The sequence below is a fragment of the Natator depressus genome, chromosome 1 (assembly GCF_965152275.1).
Source record: "Natator depressus isolate rNatDep1 chromosome 1, rNatDep2.hap1, whole genome shotgun sequence".
In the NCBI taxonomy this organism is placed as follows: Eukaryota; Metazoa; Chordata; order Testudines; family Cheloniidae; genus Natator; species Natator depressus.
The window spans coordinates 260,257,006-260,277,274 of record NC_134234.1 but is presented as its reverse complement, the minus strand read 5'-3'; the positions used below and the strand labels follow the sequence as shown (position 1 = coordinate 260,277,274).

The 20,269-nt window shown below is 45.8% G+C and overlaps 1 protein-coding gene across 6 annotated transcripts in view; it reads right to left on the bottom strand.

Moving 5' to 3' along the window:
• Positions 1–20,269, bottom strand: part of GRIN2B (glutamate ionotropic receptor NMDA type subunit 2B) — a 284,512-nt gene that overhangs the window by 148,479 nt on the left and 115,764 nt on the right. The window lies entirely within an intron of this gene.

Genomic DNA, 20,269 nt, shown 5'->3' with positions numbered 1-20,269 from the left:
GGCGGGCTGGGGACCAGTACCTGAATACCCTGATGATCCATACGCTTTGTGCTGAAGCCTATAGGAAAATTGAGAGCGCTAAAAGGGAGACATCTGAGCTACCGCTTGGGGCATTGAAGTACGCGGGCATGACCCCCTTAGTAGTGCCTGCAAGGACGGAGCAAGAAGTGCTTGTCATGAGTACCTGTCTGAAAGGCAGTAAACGGACGTTAGCAATGATAGAGCAGCCGATGGGAGGAGAGCTCCCTGAAGGAGTGCTGGTCCCCAGTGGAGTCATAACTCTACCCGTTGAAGCCCAGGAAAGGGTGACTATACTGATTGCTAATGAAACGAGTCGTGATGTTGTTGTGAAGCAAGGACAAAAGATAGCAGACCTCTTTGAGCCTGAGTCGATTGTAAAACCCCAGTGTGAAACTCAAGTTCCCACAATAGACCCAGCAAAGTTTGACTTTGGAGATTCACCAGTGTCCGAGGACTGGAAAGATCGCCTGAGGAAGAAACTTTGTGAAAGATCCAAGGTGTTCTCACTGCATGAGTGGGATGTGGGATGTGCAAAAGGAGTAGAGCACAATATCAGACTCCATGACTCTCGACCTTTCAGGGAGAGATCTAGGAAGATTGCTCTCTCTGAGATGGAAGATGTGCGACATCATCTTCAGGAGCTGGCTGCGAATGGCATCATTACAGAGTCCCGCAGCCCATACGCCTCACCCATTGTGGTAGTCCGTAAAAAGAATGGGAAAATTCGGATGTGTATTGACTACCGCACCCTAAACAGCCGTACTGTGGTCGACCAGTACACTATGCCTCGAGTGCAAGATGCCTTAGACTGTTTGTTGGGAAGCCAGTGGTTCTCTGTGTTGGATCTTCGAAGTGGATACTACCAGATCCCTCTGGGAGAAGAAGATAAGGAGAAGACAGCCTTCATCTGCCCATTAGGGTTTTATCAGTTCGAACGCATGCCCCAAGGGATTTCTGGAGCACCTGCCACCTTTCAACGTCTCATGGAGAAAGTTGTGGGAGACATGAATTTACTGCAAGTGTTAGTTTATTTGGATGACCTGATTGTGTTTGGAAGAACCTTAGAGGAGCATGAAGAAAGACTTCTTAAAGTGCTTGATAGGTTGGAGGATTATGGTCTGAAGCTTTCAATTGACAAATGCCAGTTCTGCAGAACCTCAGTGAAGTATGTGGGTCACATCGTGTCCCAAGAGGGTGTGAGTACTGATCCTGATAAAATAGAAGCACTCACTACATGGCCACGTCCAAGTAACTACAGAGAACTCAAGACCTTTCTCGGATTTAGTGGCTACTACCGCAGATTTGTGAAAAACTATGCTACGATTGTAAAGCCTCTGAACGATCTCACCAGGGGACATCAGTCCAGCAAGAACAAATCTAAGTCCAAGAATAAGGGGAGGTCTCCAAAGCCCCCTGTGCAGAGACACTATGGCCCATTTGAACCATTTGGGCCACGGTGGGATGAGAGATGTGAAAGGGCTTTTCGAGAAATCATTACTTGCCTAACTCATGCTCCAGTCCTAGTTTTTGCTGACCCAAGCAAATCCTTTATCCTGCATACTGATGCCAGTTTGGAGGGTCTGGGAGCAGTCCTGTACCAGGAAGTGGAAGGCAAACGTAAACCTGTAGCCTTTGCCAGCCGAGGATTGTCTGATAGTGAAACTCGCTATCCCACCCACAAGCTGGAATTTTTGGCCCTGAAATGGGCCATCACTGAGAAATTTCGAGACTACTTGTATGGTGCTCAGTTCCAGGTGTGGACAGACAACAATCCACTGACTTATGTGTTAACAAGTGCTAAGCTGGATGCTACAGGGCAGAGATGGGTGGCCGCCTTGGCTAGCTATGAGTTCAGCATTCAGTACCGATCAGGGAGAAGCAATGTAGATGCAGATGCATTGTCCAGGCGTCCACAGGCTCCAGAAGTTGCTGTGATACCCACAGATGGAGTGAGAGCTATTTGCAGTGTGAGTCGCCGAGAGCCAGAGGCCCGTGAGAGCCTTCAGGTATGTGTTGCAGAAGCTTTGGGCCTGCCCCCTGAATGCATGCCTTCTGCTTCAGTGAACTATATTGCATTGGACCAGTCTCCTTTGCCCATGCTCAATGCAGCTGACTGGCAAGAAGCCCAGCGGCAAGATATTGACATTCGTGATACACTACTTGCCAAAAGGGAGGGGCGAAGCCCAGCTGCGGTTGTCCCACCTAACCCGGAGGGTAAACTACTATTGAGAGAATGGACCAAACTAAAACTGATTCAGGGAGTGCTACACCGAATGACCACTGACCCTTTACAAAAACAACGAGCACAACTAGTGCTGCCAAAAAAGTACAGAGCCCTGGCCATGAGGGCTCTGCATGATGACTTTGGGCATTTAGGGATGGAGAGGACCCTGGAACTTATTCGTAGTAGGTTCTATTGGCCCCGAATGGCTGAAGATGTTCGCAGGAAATGTGAGACTTGTGCTCGATGTGTTCAAAGGAAAACTCTGCCCACGAGGGCTGCATATCTCAAGAACATCACCAGCAACAAACCTTTGGAATTGGTATGCATTGATTTCTTGTCTGTAGAGGTAGACAAGAGGAAGGTTGGGAACATTCTAGTAGTGACTGACCATTTTACACGGTATGCACAGGCATATCCCACACGTGATCAGAGGGCCACCACCGTCGCTCGAGTATTGTGGGACAAATATTTCTCAGTCTATGGATTCCCGGCTCGGATACACTCTGATCAGGGGCGGGATTTTGAGAGTCACCTTCTGAAGGAGGTGCTGAAGATAGCAGGAATCAAAAAGTCTAGGACAACGCCTTATCACCCCCAAGGTGATCCTCAGCCAGAGAGGTTCAACCGAACCCTATTAGATATGTTGGGAACTTTGCGACCAGAGCAGAAGGCAACCTGGAGCCAGCATGTCGCATTTCTGGTGCATGCCTACAATGCCACCAAGAACGATGCTACGGGAGTCACCCCATATCTCTTGATGTTTGGGCGAGAACCAAGATTACCCATAGACTTGTGCTTTGGTGTATCAGAGGATGGAGATAGCTATGAAACTCACCAGCAATATGTATCCCGACTAAGGGAAAAGCTGCGGGATGCTTATCGCTTAGCTACCGCTGCGGCTCGGAAGAACGCAGACCGCAACAAACATCGATATGATGCTAGAGTGCGTTCGCAGGAGCTCCAGCCGGGGGACAGAGTCCTGCTGCGAAATTTGGGTATTGCTGGCAAACACAAGATAGCTGACAGATGGAAGGCAATACCTTACCTGGTGATGGAAAAGCTGGGAGATCTGCCGGTCTACAAGATCAAACCTGAAGACGGCCCAGGGCAAATAAAGACGGTGCATAGAAACCTTTTGCTCCCTGTGGGGGAATTGGTAAGCATCCCTTATGAGACGGGCCACAACAGGGCAGCCGGGCAGAACAGAGGTGCTAGACCAAAGCCGCCATCCAACACAGACAGCGGGCCCCCTGCAGCTAACTTACCCCTATTCTGCACATCTGAGAGTGAGTCTGAGGAGGAAGACACAACCCTGGTGTATCCTGGGATGGAGACAAGATTTCAGACTCGATCAGCTGAACTAAACGAGAGTTTTCCCTCTTCCACCCTAAACCCCATGGCGGAATTATTTAGGCCCCTTTCTGACACCCCGGTGCCGCTGATGAGACCCCCCTGTGATGAGACACACAGGTTATTGGACAATGGAGACACACAGGTAGAGGATGCCCTGGGCACCTTGGACCCTCCAGCGTTAGAACTAGGAGTGCAGGGGCCTACGCCAGTAGCCGAGGGACCCTCCAGGGAAGCCTCTCCATCCGTCACTCAAGAGGATGTTCCCCCTACCTCGGCAACAGAGAGTCTCAATAGACGAGACAGGGTGATAAGACCAGTGAAACGGTTAACTTATGATGCACCTGGGGTGACTAGTGAGGAGCCAATACATTTAGCACACAGGCTTGTGGAAGCTAAAGTGGGCTTCCTGAGGCCCTTTGGAGGAAACCAATGAGTTGGTATAAAGGGCGTGTGATTTGTCGGGACGACAAATTCTCGGCTGGGGAGAGGATGTAAGCAGTGTCAGGATGAGCTCCACCCTGACATCTGGTGGTGAGGTGTGGCAAGTTGTGGAAAAAAAAAAAAAAAACTTCAGGGGCTGATCTCATTTGCATAGGCACACCCACGCCGCCTAGACTGAGGCCATAGCTGCCCAAATGGTCACTTCGGCTGCTGTGGGATCCCCAGTGTCTCTGTTATTGGGGCAGGAAGAATAAATTGTTATTACCCTGATTATGGGAACTGTGCTTGGAACTGTACTTGGCCTTTTGCTATGATGGAGGGACTCACCATCAACTAAGTAGCACTCGCTAGGCAAGGGTCATGGGTTCCAAAACTGTGTGAATTGAGAGAGACTTGAGACAGGTATTAGTACCTGGTGGTGTGGGCCCCTTTGTGAGGGCCTGAAGCACCAATTGCACCTCTGTCTCTCTCCACTGTGGAATGTCAGAGCTAATTTTGGGTCTATTAAGAGTCTTGCTACAGGTACTATGCTGCATTCACTTTGGCCTTAAGGTGCATCAGCACTAAGGCCCCCCACTACTATGAGCTGAAATCACTAAGAGCTGAAATCACTGAGCACTGTGTCAAGTAGTGGGGAGCCGGAAGATCTAGAGTGCAGCGGTGTGTTTGTGAGACGGCGAGCTGTGCGGAGTGGAGCCGGTCGTGGTGGAGCGGAGCTGTCTGTGAGACAGTGGTGTGTTCGTGAGATGGCGAGCTGTGCAGAGCGGAGCCATTCATGAGACAGCCAGCTGAGCAGAGCTGTTCTTGAGACAGCGAGCGGTGCAGAGCAGAGCCGGTCGTGGTGGAGTGGAGCCGTTCGTGAGACAGCGGTGTGTTCGTGAGACGGCGAGCTGAGCAGAGCTGTTTGTGAGACGGCGAGCGGTGCAGAGCGGAGCCGGTCGTGGTGGAGCAGAGCCGTTCGTGAGACAGCGTAGCAGAGCAGAGCCCTGTGGGGCAGTCAGCTTCAGGACACGTAAGGTGCCCCTTGCCCCTTTTCCCCACACACAGGCACATTTTAGCCAGACTGGGGAGTAACACCATGCAGATGAACTTTTGAACTCTGGGGCTGGACTTTTTGGACTTTGGGTGATTTGTGGATTGCTGGACTCAAGAGACGTTTGGGTGCTGGGACTCAAGAACCCGAGGGAAAGGGGCATGCCCCAATTTGCTTGGGGTGGTTTTTTTGCTCATGGGTTGTGTTATGAATCCTGTTGGTGGTGTTTCCGCAACATAATGCCACATTGTTTCTCTCTGTTATTAAAAGGCTTTTTGCTACACTCAGACTATGTGCTTGCGAGAGGGGAAGTATTGCCTCTTGGAGGTGCCCAGCGGGGGTGGTATATATTTGTCCCAGGTCACTGGGTGGGGGCTCGAGCCGGTTTGCATTGTGTTATTGGAATGGATCCCCTAGATATTGAACCCGGCCCTTGTTGCTGCCAACTCTGATGGGCAGAAGGGTTACATCAACAATGAGAGAGCCCATTAGCACCAAATGTGATGGAGGAAAGTTGCATCATTGCCAGTGACTCCACCCATCTCAGAATTAATTCTATTATTTAGCTCCCTAACCACTGATGAACTCAGTTATGTTTGTCCCAAAACCCTTTTTAAACTAAGGCCCTTCCACCCACTCACCTGCACAAATTAGCCAGCCCCCATGTGCTCAGCAGCAGCATGGAAAAATTTGAGCACATGTTGTTTATCTTAAGTCCATAGGCCCAGGAACTAGGAGTGTGGGGGTGCTGCAGAACCCCCAGCCAACTCCCAGGGTCCCGGACGCTGGCAGCAGTTCCCAGCCCCACACCCAGGCTCTGCTCTCGGCCCTATCTGCCAGACCTGGCTCCCAGCCCTGTGCCCAGGGCTCTGCTCTCAGCCCTGGCTGCTGGCTCCATGCCCGGGACTCCCCACCCGGACCCGGCTCCGTGCCCGGGACTCCCCACCCGGACCCGGCTCTGTGGTCCCGACTGCCAGCTCCACGCACACTCCGAGCTGTGGCCCCAGCCTCAGCCCTCTTACCCCTGTCCATGTCCCCCAATCCCAGAGCCAAGGCTCTGAGGAGCAGGGGACATGGACAGGGGTAAGGGGGGGGGCAATGAGGTAAAGAAGTTTGGAGACCACTGCTTTGCAGTTTCCTTAGCTGGCTTTCAGCACCCCCACTATAAAAAGTGCTCCAGCGCCACTGCCTAAGTCCATGTGTTTTGCCCAGGTAGCCTTGAGGCATGCATACTTACTGACAAACACCATTCCCCCACCCCACTCCACAGTGGGGCATTGGTTCACTTAAAAGCCATAGCACCACCTGCAATACTGAGTCACCTCCTTCTCTTCCTGTAGCCTCTGGATTGCCCTCAGTGGTCTCCCATCCAAATATCACAGCCCAAAGCACTGTGACTGAAGGCTACGTGAATTTTATAGCATCCCCAGTTGATTTTGGCTCCTAAACCAGTCACACATCCCAGTTCCTCTCAGATTTAGATAGTAACCTCTTTGGGGCAAGGACTGTTTCTCGATATATGCTTGTACAGGGCACCAATACGGCCCAGTTGGGGCTCTTAGGTGCTACTATAATACAAAAAATAACTAATAATAGCACTTCTCTTTGTAATGCTTTGTGAAGCATCCAGAAGGAGCTTCTATCAGAAACATGGTACATTTCCGCCGCTGAGTTTTCCCCTCTTCTCAGCTGGCAGTAATAAAAGGCTTTAGGAATTCTACAGTGGCACTCTACCCCCAACACCCAATTTTATCATAACGTTTATAGGCCAGATCCTCAGCTTGACTGATCCCAATGAAGATACACCAATTTACACCAGCGGAAAAGTTGGGCTCTGAATTGAAGCCATCGTATTAGCACAACATCGTGGCACAAAGATGCAATGCTGTCCATAGCCATCACCATATAAGGAATGGGGCATCTGCAGAGACCCCTATTATCTCAGCATTCCCTTTGTGGGGCGTGCCATAAGCCTGCACCAATGGTGATTTAGTTCTTCTAAATGCTCCTCCTTCAGCAACTCATCCCCATTCTTCCTTTTTTTACTTTCTCTTCTGTCAGGGCCTTTTCCCAGAGACACACTTCCGCTCTGCGGACTAAGGGGTGGGGCAACTGTTTCAGCAGCTGGTACAGCTGAGTGTGGAGATGCAACATCCTTCCCTGAGCTCATGAGGCATGGAAGACTCAGAAGGAAAAAACAAACACAACTAGACACATGAGTCATAGTGAAAACCATCTAGATTCAAAATGGATACCAGCACGTACTTCTGTCTTAGGCACTGAGATCACTTCCAGGTAAAAGCCCTGCACCCCGCCCTTGTGCTCCTTCACCACCTTTGCTCTAAAACCCCCCCTCTTTAAAAAAAAAAAAGAAAAAGAAAAAGAAAAGCAGCCTTCACAGCATTATCTTTATTACTAAACTCACAACTTAATGAGTTACACGGCACCTCCAGTGCCACCCACTGGTGACAACACAAATATGGCACTGCCAGCACTGCACCCTCTCCTCAGTCAGTTACCTAGCTCTGCCAAAACTTCGTTAATCAATTTCATGACATTATCATAAACTTTCCCTAATCAATTCCACAGCCTCACTACGCTTACTCCTTAACCGATTCAAACTTGAGCTTTCAGTGAAAAATCACTTACAGAAATAAATATAAATCCGTAAGTAAACATTTCTCCCTAACCAATCAAAAAAGTAGCATTTCTTGTAATTCGCCAACATCTTTTTAAAATACCAGGTAACATTCAACTCTCTTATCTCTATATTACACTCACTCAGTCCAATAAACTTGCATATCCAAAAGGCAAGAAGCTCCCTCACAGCAAGAATTACACCCTGATATATATTTGCAAATACAGGCCCAAAATAATCTCATCCATTACACCACATGTAAGGGAAGGGATGCAATAAATTGAGTGGAGTGGTGTAAAGAGCACAAAAAGCCAGCACTCCTGTTCTGTCTTTAACTCAGTGGAAACAGGATGGGATTGCATGTCCACAGAACTCAGTGAACACAGGTGTAATGGTCTCAGGCAAAGAGGGAATGGTCGGGGGAAACCCTAGCACCATATGCTCCCTCAACAGCGGATATCTGGAAAAGGTTCAAGCAGTGCATAATGCAGAGCAGCCTCTAGGTGTTCTGACCTATGCAAAGAACACCTTTGGCTGTGATCTCCTTGGCATCTATAGAGCCACCGCAGTGGCTCTGTGGTCCCCCAGAACAGCTGTATTGCTGGTGAGCATATTTATTCCTGGCCTAACCAGCAACTTGGTGATTCACCACCATGTGTTTGCCTGAGCTCTCCCCATCCCCTATCTCTCCCATTGGCTGCATCAGGGCACTGTGGTTATCCATGCAAATCACATGGAGGGCATTTCTTGTGATTATACATGCCTCCGGTGCATGTTTGCCTCAAGTTTCTTACAGGACATTACCTTTGCATATGACATTTCTTGGAGGTGAGTGGACAGTGTTTGGTGACTGCATGTGTATCCCTGACACACACACATCCATGGTGTTTGTGGGGTGCAGGTAGAGCTGGTCCAAAAAAAGAGGCAAAAAAGGGATCATTTTTAGCAAAAATTCTGTGAAAAACATGTTCCTTTTTTTACCTTTACCCTGTCATTGGATAGATATTGCACAAGTGTCATGAGTTTTGTTGCCTGCAAATAAACCCTTCCCCTGATACTCATGGCTGTAGTTATCTGTGGTCATATCCACTGACGTACCTGTACTGTTCCATTGCAGTTCTCTCTCTCTCCCCATGTATCAGCTGCTCTTTCCGTACCTGCAGAACAACCACGCTTCCTATACATCTCCTCTTGCAGGTGCTACTGTGATATGCCACACTGATTCAACCCCTGCACCTCCTTCATCAAAAGTCAGGTACTAATAAAACCAACTCCTTTTCTGTCCCTCACTTCACAGTACTTGGGAAACTATACCAGCTCCTCTCGGAGACCATTTCTAGAACTGTTTGTGGTCTGCTGTGTACAGTCATACCAGAAGTATGAGTGGCATAATTTCCTGCCACTAATCTCGCGTGGTTGTTAAAGATCCCTGATGCCGTGGCCAAAGACCACCTCTGGCAATTACACTCTGCCAGTCTAAATTCTCTCTGAACTTTCTATGGGATGTGGTATTTGTCTTTGCTTCCTTTGGTGTATTGTTAAACAGCTGCAATATTTCACCCCAACAGTGGCTGAATTTCAGTGGTAAATTAAGTCATCCCTTTGTAGTTTGTAAAGTGCTTTGGAATTACAGATAAAAGATGTAGAAATAAAATACTATCGTCTATCATAAACAAACATAAGGCACTGATACTCCTGCAAGGGTCAACCATCTTTCATTTATGACATTAGCAATACCATGAAGAACCAAGGTCAGACACTAGAAACTTGTTTCTCATTTTAATACTGCTTTAGAAACCATACAGAAAACTGTAACATTTTAATATAAAATGAATATATTAAAACATTCAGCATTCATGTGTTTTTAATAATTGCTAACCTGCAATTAACACAGATAGGAAGTTGGGTTTCAGTCTGGCAACGGTTTCCAGTCTTCACCCAGACCGCCTATCTCATCAATTATGAACCTCTTCAACTTGGCAGCCACCTTCCAGAGGCCCAGAAATGCCAACTGTAATTTACAAAAACTTTACCTTTCAAACATTTTCTATAGCATATTTCTGCAGAGATGAGCTTCCCTCACCTTGTGATCTTTGCTCAATTGACCGAGACAGGTGCAGGGGCTTTTAAGTGTGATGCAACATGCTAAGGAATGTCTTAATAGGAGAAGAAAGGAGCTTTTTTGTAGGTGGTTGGCAGGAAGAGTTCTGCCTGAATGATTCTTTAATGCTGCTAGGGTTACATTTTAATATTCATTACATGTTAGGGCACCTGCAGCCTTGTCTAGGCACAGGTTTATTATTTAAATTCCAATAGATATTATACGATAGGTGAGAGGACGGTGGACTAAATGATTAAATGGAGCTCTCTTAATGCTCATTTGTATTTTACAATTTTATCCACATTGTAGAGAACAAATAATATCAGACTTCAATAGCATTGTTCAAGCAAACGTTTTTTTAAAATGTACCACATAGTGCATGTATCGTGCAAAATTTAAAATCCCTATGGTAAGGCAAGGTACATTGTTTTCAAATGGTAATAACTATTTCCAAAATCAATTTTTCCCACCCTTAGCTTGAGCATTACATACACACTAAGGTTGAAGTTTGAAAGGAAAGCCATTTTTGAGTTATTTATGCTGAATAATTATTTGAAAGCAGAACAAATGCATTTATTTCATGCTCTGATAACTCAAAATTGGGGAACTTTTTTTGCTCAGATTTTCCAAAACATTCCCCTTTGGGCTGAGAATGTACATGAGAAGTTGCAGCCTGAAACAAAATGTATTTAGAAAGCTCTAACTACTTGAAAATAGGCCAGTAGAGATGGATGTGAACTACAGACTCTGGACTGTGTAATTTCCCAAAGTTGAGGGGGCATTTAAATCCATAGTTCAGTTCAGCCCATTAGAGAGAGAAAATTCAGCCATTACATTTGGATCTTGATCCATAAACTGAGCCACATACTTCCAAAGTTTGGGGATGTTTGGATCCCGGGTTTTGGTTCAAACCCACCCATAAAGCAGGGATTTGGAAGGGAATGGCCTTCAGAAGGTTATCTGCAGCTTCTACACTTTGTTGCTATAATCCTTGATTCAGCAAAGACCTTAAGCGCATGCTTAATTTTAAGCCTGTGCATAAGTGCTTTGTTGAACTGGGGCCATAAAGCAGAAATCATTTCACACGCTCATATCCCACTGAATTGCAGCTGCCTCTGAAGAGGAATATGCCAGCTGTTTAACAGGGCCCACCAACATTACACAACTGTGTAGGATAGGAATTGAAAAAGAATGATGTATCCCAACTGAAACTGCAGGGGGGAAATTTAGGATGGCACAATGTAATTAATCAAATGAAAATTTGGCCAGGACATTTCAGGGTTAACACCTCAATTCTTTGCAAGAAGTGCCACAGGATCTTTTAATGATCATGAATATCAGGGCCTCCCCTCAGGACTGAGCCACTAGGGGACGCACTGAGCTGGTGTCTTGTCAAACCACATTTTGAAGTGAAATTGCATCAAAGGGAAGGGAAAGCTGCTTCAGAGTTGCATGGGGAGCCATGGCAACCCGGCAGTTCCTATTTTTAAAACTTGAAAGATAGTAAGAACATTAAGTCTAGGGGAAAAATATTTCATTTAAAAAAACTAGAAAGTGCATATGTTCTTTAATGAATCTAATTATGAGACTGTAAATAGCTAATCATTTGTTTGTAGGTACCTGATGCATAAAGCCCAGATATGGTAAGATAATAAGTAGACTGTCACTCAACTGAAGGAAAGGAGGTGTTCCCCACCTCACCTCCAATGTTTTGCTATCTCCAAGCACTGACTTGTCATCACAGTCAGTACAATGCTTTAACACTCACTGGATTCCAAAGGCATTCTGCTTGTGATCACTGGGGATATCTCTGTTCCTTGTTTCTGTATTCTGCTCCCTCCAATTTCTCCCTGGACACTTTGGAGGAAAGGTTTAGGTTGACTTCACGTTGCAAGAAAAAAGAACTGGAACTCATGTATTAAAAGCATATTACCAGCAGCAAATTAAGTCCCAGAGTATTAGCGCTAAAAGGACTTGGTTCTGGAGCACTGGGTGGCTCAGGGGGCTGGAAACGGAAATTTTACCAATCTGACTACTGTTGGTAGAGACCAAAATTCATTCCTTCTTGGGTGGCTTATGGGAAATGACTTGAGTGGGTCTCAGTCTGGTTCCGAATGGAGAGATATCCACAGCACAAATCCCAATATCACAATTGATAGTATTTTCCTCTCTTTCAAGCAGTGTTAGCAGAAAGACCAAGAAACGAATGGTCCAGACATACTGAAGTCATCCTCTCTCCCCTAGCGATAATCCCTCCAGTGCAAAGTTAAGGCCCATTGCTAAAATGGTAGATGGGCAGAAAGCCTGTACTGCTGCTGCCCAGGTTGTAAACTTCCTGAGCGTAAATAGAGGGCTTCAACCCCCAGGGGCTGCCCTAACTCATTTTAATGTAAAAACTTCACATGATGTCCCCAGACAGCATAACAGGAGAAAGGGAGGAGGGCAGTTTGTGCCAGATCATTCTACAGTGATGTTTTTAAGTCAGGTGGCTATGGTGGGAGAGGGAAGGGATGCTGTGGCTTTGCATGTGTGTTTGGTACTGTTATAAAACATTCTTCAGCATCCTCCAAAACCTGAAAACGTAACCTAGCAACCATCCAAATGGAAGGCCTGAGAGAGGGGCAGGAAGGATATGCCTTAGTGATGGGATAGAGGGCTGAAGAAGCCGACTCCGCTCTGACCATCCATCGGAATGATTTTCTCCCATGCTGCACCTGCTCTGTGCATAAAAAAGGGACTTTAGGCCCCATGGCTGCTAATCCAGCACCTTTGACCAGAAGTGAACTCCCTCTGAGAAATAAACAAATAAGGCAGGGGCAAAGGAAACCTGTACAGTTATGGACAGGGAAAATAAAATCAAAAGGAAGGAAGCAAACCATTTCCTAAGGCTCTATAGAAACAGAAAGAGAGTGCAAGTAAGAAAGGACAGGGGGAGACAATGACAAAGAAAGGGAGAGAGCCCATGAGTGACATGGAAGGCACTGGGCAGCCCCCAGCCAGCTGCTGCAGCTGCTGCTGCTGCTGGAAACAGGACAGGAGTGAACAGATTTCAGCAGCACGGATCGCTAATCTGTCAGCAGCAGTCACTCCACGTGCAACCAGTCAGCATGGCACAGGAATCTGGTGCCAGCCTGAGGGCAGCCGGACTTGCCAACAGCTAGGAACATAATGAATTGCTAATGAGACCCCAGCTCAGAGGCTCTGAAAGGTCAAGTGATAATCATGCTGCAGCACGCTCCCTTTCCCCCTCAAAAATCCATTTGCCTTTGATTTAAACATCACATCCTCCTTCATTCCAGCAGCTAAGGATGGAGTCCGAAGCTCAGTGCCTCCATGTGGCCCATCCTCAGTCACCCTCTCCCACATGGTGAGCAGTGCTGCTCTCTACGGACTTTACTGTGTAACCCTCCATGGCATTAGTGAGCAGTTATTCACGTGAGTAGCCCCACTGACTTGAATGGGACTATTTGTGTGAGTAAGCATGCACATTTGGGAACAAGGGGTTCACAAGCTAGCCCTACAAAACAAGTCCCAGACACTTCCTCTTCATCTCAACTCCTCCTCCAGCATCCATCCCAGACCTTTCTCTGAACTCCTGAAAGACATAGGGCCAAATTCAGCCCTGGGACAAGCTGTCATGACTCCCATTAAAGTTAAAGGAAGCGATTGTTCCTGGGTTGAGTCTGGCACAGAGTATCTGTTCTAATTTTGGGAGGATAGGGTAAGAGAAGGGCTGGCAACCCAGCGTGTATAGTTACATAGGAGAGCACCACAGGGGCTGTATAAGAGAAGCCCAAAGTAGAGCCAACATGGTGATGTGTATAGGAAAGCACCACGATCGGAGGCGGGAAGTGGACAGATATAATTTGGTTTATCCAGGACTGGGTTAAAAAGAAAAGTGAAGCCGCCAGTAAGAACTGACTAAATGAGTGGTCTCTCCTAGCCGTGGGCATCCCTCTGACCATTTGAGAATGAATGGGCCAAATTCATCCCTAGTGTAAATCAACTGACTTCCTTGAATTTCCACCGAAGATTAATTTGGCCCGGTGTTTTTAGCCACGAAAGTCTAAGGGAAGAAATGGTATGAATATGATGCCCTCCATTTCACCATAAGTGGCATGATATACATGTCAGGAGCCAGTGGGTGTATCATAACCTGGGAGCAGCAGCTTTAAAACGCAGTGCTGACGTGCTCCCTCGGTGACGCAGCTAGGGTTTTATTTTATTTTACTTTATTTTATTTTTATTTATTGTGAAAAAGTCTCTGATCCCTTTCAATCCCCTCCCCCCCCCCGCACACACACACACACATTTTGAGCACTGTCAGTACTCTCAAGAAACATCCAACTGCTACTCTCCTGCCTACACTTAGCCACAATGCAGTCTCTAGCAATGAGAATGAATTCCAGTCAATTCAGGGCATCTGCCATAAATCCTGCTACCACAAGACCTCTCCAGGGTGCTGAATCAAACTGTCTGGTCCAGGAAGTTCTCCAGTTCTCTGCTTCCAGCCAACAGGGTTGAAAGAAGATCCCAAAGGACACAGGTCACTAAGTCACATACCCTAAGGGAGAGACATCTGGATCTGTCTATATTCTCATCCAGTGAAGAAATACATGATTATTTCAAGTATTCCCTCTGATCACTGATTCTTAAGATCTGCATCTAACCAACCATTCCCAACCTGTTCCTAATTGCCAACAGGGAAATATGACTCTGCAAGAATTGAGTTCTGTTCAGGTTGTTTCAGCCAGAATTTCCAAACTGTTTACTTAGGTTGCCAATAAATTTCTGAACTATTTGGCACGGGAGGTTCCAGAGACAAGAGTTAAAGTTACCCACAGAGCAGAGGTATCAAAGGTACACCCCATACACACCAATCCAGTTTACCAACTGTTTTTAAAGAGTGAGAAATTGAATCTACCTTTCCCCTCTTTTTGCCCAGTCAGTGTAATCCCATGTTCGGGTTTCATTCCAAAGCAAATGCTTCAGTACTCTCTTTATTAAAATGGAAAGTTATATGCACAGACTGGTGCTAAATGAGAGACTATTAAAACCAGTCAATCTAGAACTCATTAGTAACCCTACAACAACAAACTAGTAGTAATGGACCAGCATTCACAAGCAGCCTTGACAGCAACCAATCAATAGAAACAGCCCAGGTTTCATGGAAGTCTCTATAATAAGAGAGTGTATACTGCCCAGTGATCATGAGCAACCATACAAAAAGAACAGGCTTCTGCTTGTGAAACCATGTGTCCCAGAAATAATATTTCTTTCCCATGACTCATCCCCAAGCTTCAGTCTCAAGAATGCCTGTTATTTATTTCTTCACATTTCCAAAATCTAACTATAGGCATCCTTCCTGGGCAACTATCTCATAAGTTAAAGACACAAGAAACAAAGTCCACTCCCCCCCCCTGCCCCCGCAGAGAAGGGAGAGAATAGGCAGGCTTTGCAGCATGCCTGGAAGGTTAACAAATCTGGCTCTGGCAGACAAAATGGGGAGCGAGTTCCAAAACTGAGGCCTTTCACAGAATATGCCCTTCAGGAAGCTCCCTCTCCTCACCTGTGGTGATCTTAGCTGGTGTAGTATCGCATGGGGACAGAGGTGATCTCTCAGGTAACTTGATCCCGTCCCATTTAGGGCCTTGTGTCATCAGATGTAACCTTGCGAGACTGACAGCTCTGGATCTCCAGACCCATGCCCAGATACCCTCTCCATGATGCTAAGAGAGAAACTGAACGGGCCCTTGGCACTAATAGGAATGAATGGGGGAAAACGTTGATATTTGGATTTGGAGGTCCTAATGTTCAGTTTATATTTGGACCCTGAATCTAAATATCACATAATCCAAATATCAACCAGTTCATTGGGCCCAGTCCCTTCAAGCAAAACCTAGAATGTGTACATGTTGGTGGTACAGTTGGCTACTTCACCAGGTGGACTGACGTTCCCACTACACAATTCACTTTGCACCACCCATACAAGACACGTTCATGCATTTTGGTGTACTACACTCATTTGCTGATAGAAGAGCTCATTTCACTAGTGTGGCATTCCAGCACTCCAGCAGGAAGCTAAGCACCTGATGCTATCTCCAGAACAACCTCTCAGAAAGGAACAAAAAGATCCATAGGAGCAAAATCTCCCCACGTGTAGAAAATGACCACTATAATACGTGGGACGAGTATTTCTCAGAGTCCCATTTCCCTGTTTAACTAGTAGAGCTATTTCACCAGTAGACTTATTTTTAGGAAGAAATCTACAAGATCCACTAATCAGGATCAAAGACCCACATCCCTAACCTACCTCAAAGAAGCATCAGTTTCAAGGTAGACAGGAAACTACGGTTTCTACATGAGACTACTACTACTATTAGCACCATACAAGGTGAAAGAAAGAGTCCAGATGAGAGCCCATTCTTTTTATGATGCCCTCTGCACATGGACATTCATTCACACAAAATTTTGCTTGCACAAATGTGTGCAACAATGAACTTAAACGGGATGAGAGAACATGATGAACCAAAATACTGTTTCTAATTTTCTAAACTGCTCAGATAACGTTTCCCCATTATTTGCCCCATTCTGCTGACCACTAATGGAGCCAACAGAAACAGAGATTATTTAATTTTGGCTGCGTCCTGAGCTACATGTACTGCCCACAAATAGATTGGCTAGCAGTGGTCAGGATTCAAACACAGACAATGGGAAATCACTAATTCACAGCCTTAATTCATAATGTGCTTAAGATGAACTAAATTAAACTTTTCTTTAGCTTGATGCATCATTCTTTCTAGGATAGAATGGGAAAATTCCTGCATCATGTTACCTCCCAGCTATGGATTTGAAGCAATTGAGACCTACTTTGGATTAGACAGCAGTTTCTGAAATACTAACTACATGGCTATCAGTTGATCCCGGGTGTATTAGCAGATCATGCACAGTTCGTAGATAACCCCCACCCATCATGCTCATGTATATATATTTCTCCACTCTGCGTAGGCGTATTGGGGGGTAACTGCAAGCTGTAAATGGCTTCATATAGTACTGCAGCGGTCCACTGACACCTTGCAGTTAGTGTTCTGGAAATGCAGTCCAATCCCAAGCATTTCTGACCTTTTAAATCCATTCATATATTGCATTGTATATAGTGTACAACTACTATACACTATGTACAACTTTGAGATGAAAGCAACTAGAAAATATACATTTTTATTTACTATCTGGTACCTATGAAAAATGAACCGGTTGGTAGACTTTAGGGCCCCAGTTAAACAAAGCTATTAAGTATGTGCTCAAAGTTTCGTGCTCGGTAAGTCGGGTTGAAGGCAGTGAAACTTTAAAGGCCTGAACCAAAGCCCATTGACGTAATGGGAAGACTCCCATTGACTTCAATGTACTTTGGATCAAGCCCCAAGTGTGTAAGAATTGGGGGGCATAAGAGGTCTCAAGCCTCCTTTTTTCACACGTTCACATCATTTTTGAGTTGAGGCAACAAAGGCACATGGTACCTTCAGATATTTATGGTCAAGATTTTAAAAAGTGACTTCAAGGTCTTAGGTGCCTAACTTAAGACACTGTAGAGGGGCCCAATTTGAAGGAAAGGCTGAGCATGCACCCTCCCTCTGAAAATCAGGCCTTTTTGCAGTTTCTCAAAGAGGGCACCAAAATATTGAAGCATAAAACAGAGTCTGTAGATGATTGTGGGAGAAATGGAAGAATGGGACATCAAGATTAGCAGAGTATGTGTCAGCTATAAGAGAACACTAGACAAAAACAGCGACAGCTAAAATCACTAGTCACACTGAAGGCCAGAAGAAGAGGTCTGCATTTTCATCTGTGACTAGTGATTTTAGCTGCTGCCGTTTTTGGGTGTCCAACTTGATACATATTAAAGATCATTGATTTTCCAAAGACTGGGGCTCAGCAATTTCTGAAAATCAAGCCTCTTTAAGGTGAATCCAGTTGGGAACCCAAAATCACTAGTCACTTGAAAATGTAGACCAAGAAGCTTTACCTTAATGCTGTGGTTGATAACTTTGTACGCATTAGATTTAAAACTTTCCCTACTGCATCACTCAGAAGGAGAATAGAGAAGAAATACAGAAGAATAGGTAAGACTGAGCTAGGGAGGAGGAGGCTGCTAATGAGGTAGTTTTCAGGGGAGCAGAGAGGAAGAAGCCAGACTGGAAGAGATTAAGAAGAGGAAGTCTAGCCAATGTAAACTGGCAGCATGGTCAAGGAGTGTACAGACAAAGAGAAATTAGGAAATGGAATAATAGTTTAAAAAAATGGGGGGATAGAGAGAAGGCTTTTTCCTTAAGATCCCATTACTTGGCAATAGAAAAGTGCACTGGGCAAGGAGTGAAGGAAACAAATCTATGTTGACACAAAGGATGGCTGCAGGGGTAGTCAGCATATGATGGGAGATCTTTTCTCTCTTGATTTTTTTTTTATGATTCAATGATACTGTCCAGTAAGGAAACTTCCTTACTTATCCTTCTACCTAAACTAACTGGAAAAGACCCTCCACTCCTACTTACACATGAACAAGGGGCCTCCTGTCCTATTTGCATTTGATCCTATTATGATCCAAATGCAGGGGCTTAAGGGATGTCAGTAAGTGGTTCTTTACCAGTGTGAACTAGGAATTGTGGCACAACCCAAAGGCTTTGGGTAAGTGGCATGCAATTTGATCAACAATTACAATGAAGTACCTGCCATAATCATTAAGGGCCAGATTTTTCAGAAGCACACACTACAGCTGAAGTCAATGGGATCTGCAAGTGTTCATCACCTCGGAAAAATCAAGCCCTGATTGAACACTACACTACAGACCTGCTCTATACAGACTTTGACATCTGGTACAAATTGTACCTGATGAATCAGAGCGTGCAGACCACCCAGGGACATCACTTGATTGACCTACCATATTTGCACTGTGCCATGATATTTATAACAAGGCAAATGACAAAAATGCATGTGCTGTGTGGAATCCCCCTTTGGAGAGTGTAAGATGGATTTTCCTCCCACCCTTTTCCCCAGTAGTAATAGGACCAACCTACTCAAAGATGTCTATATGCACAGACTGAGCAGCAAGTCACTAGAGCATGACAACCCAACCCCCCAGGACCCATTAAGCCAGATGAGGATTTTGTATCCCTTCCCAATTCAGGTCTCCTTCCCTGGATTGGTATAACATACTGATGCTCTGGGGGGCAGAGGTGGGAAGAGGAAGAAAATCCAGTGCTTAGGGTACTAGCCTGGGGATTCAGGAAACTGAGATTCAACTCCCTGCTCCACCACAGACATCCTGAGTGACCTGGGGCAAGTCACATAGCCCCTCTCTGTGCCCTTCCCATTTGTAAATGGGTATAATAGATTCATATATACAAAGGTCAGAAGGGACCATTATGATCATCTAGTCTGACCTCCTGCACAATGCAGGCCACAGAATTTCACCTACCCGCTCCTGCGAAAGACCTCTCACCTATGTCTGAGCTATTGAAGTCCTCAAATCGTGGTTTAAAGACTTCAAGGAGCAGAGAATCCTCCAGCAAGTGACCCGTGCCCATGCTACAGAGGAAGGCGAAAAACCTCCAGGGCCTCTTCCAATCTGCCCTGGAGGAAAATTCCTTCCCAACCCCAAATATGGCAATCAGCTAAACCCTGAGCATATGGGCAAGATTCACCAGCCAGATACTACAGAAAATTCTTTCCTGGGTAACTCAGATCCCACCCCATCTAACATCCCATCACAGGCCATTAGGCCTATTTACCATGAATATTTAAAGATCAATTAATTACCAAAATCATGTTATCCCATCATACCATCTCTTCCATAAACTTATCGAGTTTAATCTTAAAATACGTCCCTACCTCACAGGGGTATGGTTAGGATTAATACATTCAAGATTGTGAGGCGCTCAGAAACTATAGTAATGGGGGCCATATAAATACCCAATAAAAATATTCCTGTTACCCACAAACCAGACCACTGTGTGCATTTTTGGCAGTGGGGAGAGGGGGTGTCAAACCCAGGACCTTCTGGGTCTAAATACATGAGCCTCTAGAGGTTGGCCTAGAAGACCCAAGTCTGTTAGGCAAGGTTTTATCAGCCTTTATGCATGCCACGGCCATTATTAGAAGGGGACAGAGCAGCACCCTGCGTGGATGTGAGATATATACTCTTTTATGCAAAGACACTCCATTAAGAACCATAGGATCCATTCTTGTCACACACACATGGAATTGTTCCTCCTTGGAAATGTGCACACAGACTTTTGCACTATGCAGCCACTGTTCATCCCCCTCCTGGGTAGGGTGACCAGATGCTAAATCCAAAATATCGGGACCACCACAGGGGGAGCGCCTTTTCAATTGTTACACTCACCTGGCACGTTCGGCGGCAGGAAATAAATCTTGCCAATGAAGAGAGAAGTACGTGCCGAA